At 38.9% G+C, this 2,104-nt stretch overlaps 1 protein-coding gene across 1 annotated transcript in view; it reads right to left on the bottom strand.

Annotated features, from left to right (window-relative positions):
• LOC102846976 (sodium/potassium/calcium exchanger 3-like) overlaps positions 1-2,104 on the bottom strand; it is a 724,594-nt gene that overhangs the window by 698,737 nt on the left and 23,753 nt on the right. The gene's annotated exons all lie outside the window — the stretch shown is intronic.

The following is a 2,104-nucleotide window of genomic DNA, read 5'->3' as shown; positions in this document are numbered from 1 at the left end:
TTCCATTCCATACGAAATTGGAGATTGCCTTTTCCATCTCGTTGAAGAATGGGGTTGGTATTTGTATTGGGATTGCATTAAATGTGTAAATTGCTTAAGTTGTAGAACTTAATTGTATACTAAGCCCTAACTTTTACAGAGAAGTTGAGAAAATAAATCATTAGTCTTCTTATGCTAATCTTTTCGAAAATCTGCTCTATAATGAGCCATATTTAGTTAAGATGAGAAGGAATATTAACTCCCAAAATAATAGGGTTTGATCCCATAAATTCCCAGCTTTCATCCCCAGTGTGGGATAGAGTGAGCCACCTGGCGATCCGTGGTCTCCCTGTTGCTTGCGGAAGTTATAAGGGGAATGTACTTCTTATCTTGTCTCATTCATGCTGGAAGTCACAAGTAAGTGCTAAGAAGCCTCTAGGTGACTTGGAATATTGCTATTCACGTGTAACAATGACAACAACGAAGAGCAACAGGAAGCCAAGACAGACACAGAACCTGGTTTCTTCTTGAAACACACAAGACCAATGCCTTGCGAAATATCTACGCTATTTTATAAAAACTGCCCTGCTCCCTTCTAGGAACCTTTAGAACATAAAGTGTCTGACATTTCTTCCAACTTTTATCTCCTTTCCTGCAGGGAGTAAAAGACCATAGGCTGGGAAGGAAGATGTGGGTTTATTCTGTTTCTATGATATTAAAATAATACGGACAATTAACTTCTGGCTCTGTTTCCTTATCATAAAACTTGGGTAACAATAATTATATACACTGAAAGGAGGGTTATATATAACAAGGGAGTGATAAGCACGGTATCACTACAGAAAAGGAGAACACAGAGAGGGACCCAAGTGGGAAGAGTAGTTACAGTGCTGGTATTATATAATAACTACTCACTGCTAGGAACGTAAACTGTGTTCTTGCTGGTTCACCTACATATTTCTTTTACTGGGGAGTAGATAAATAACTATCTGTAGGACCACTCAATGAGACATTAACCAATGGTTTAGGTGAGTGAATGGATATATATTTATAAATATGTACAGATCATAAAAGTCTGCTGTCAGGAACCTCTCCAAATTACAACAGCAATAGTGTCAGTTTGAAGACTAAGATGCACCTGATTCAGGTTATAGTAGGTATGCATCTAAGAGCTAGAAAATGAAGTATGACAGAAGAAGAGTTGATGCCTTTGAACTGTGGTGATGGAGAAGATTGCTGAATATATCATGGAGTGCCAAAATAACTAACATATATATCCTGGAAAAAGTATAGCCAGAATGCACTTTGGAAGTAAGAATGGCAAAGCTTCATCTCACATACTTTGCGCATGTTGCTTGGAGAGGTTATTCCTTGGAAAGACACATCATACTTGGAAAGGCTGAAGGCCATGGGGAGGGAGGAAAATCCTCAACCAGATGGACTGACACAGTAACTGCAGCAATGGGCTCAAGTGTGTCGGAGATTATGAGGATGGTACAGGATAGGCAGGGTTCAGAGGTATTGTTCACAGAGTCACTGTAAGTCGTAATTGACTCAATGGCACCTGACAACAACAACAGATCACAAAAACTCCTGAATGGGTTAAGTATACTGCAAAATACTGCATACAGTAAAACAACATGAAAATACAAAAATACTTATTGTTTATGCATGTTACATATATATGAAGTATATATTAAAAAATCTAAAAGATACCCTAAAATAAGGATAATAATTTCTTCTGAAGGTGAAATACCTAAGCAGACAAATCATCAGGACATCAATTTCATCAGTGAATGTTTTATTTCTTCTTGTTATTGTTATAATTATGTGTCATTGAGTGGTCTATGACTCTTAGGGACCCTAAGTACAATAGCTCTGAAGCCTGCCCTATTCTCAGCCAGTCTCACTGACTCTGACACACCTACTCTTATAACCCCAGTTAATGTGTCAATCCATCTCATCAGCATCTTCCTCTCCTGCGCTGTCCCTCCACCCTTCCAAGCACAATGTTCTTCTCTAAGGACTGGTCCTTCCTGGCCATGTGCCCAAAATACGTGAGATGGTGCTTCAAAATCCTTGCCTCCTTAGGGTATATTCCCAGTAGTGGAATTGCTGGGTCAAA

This window comes from Elephantulus edwardii, unplaced genomic scaffold (genome assembly GCF_000299155.1).
Source record: "Elephantulus edwardii isolate Elephantulus edwardi_28Jun2011 unplaced genomic scaffold, EleEdw1.0 scaffold00172, whole genome shotgun sequence".
NCBI lineage: Eukaryota > Metazoa > Chordata > Mammalia > Macroscelidea > Macroscelididae > Elephantulus > Elephantulus edwardii.
This window is presented reverse-complemented; position numbering and strand designations above follow the sequence as displayed.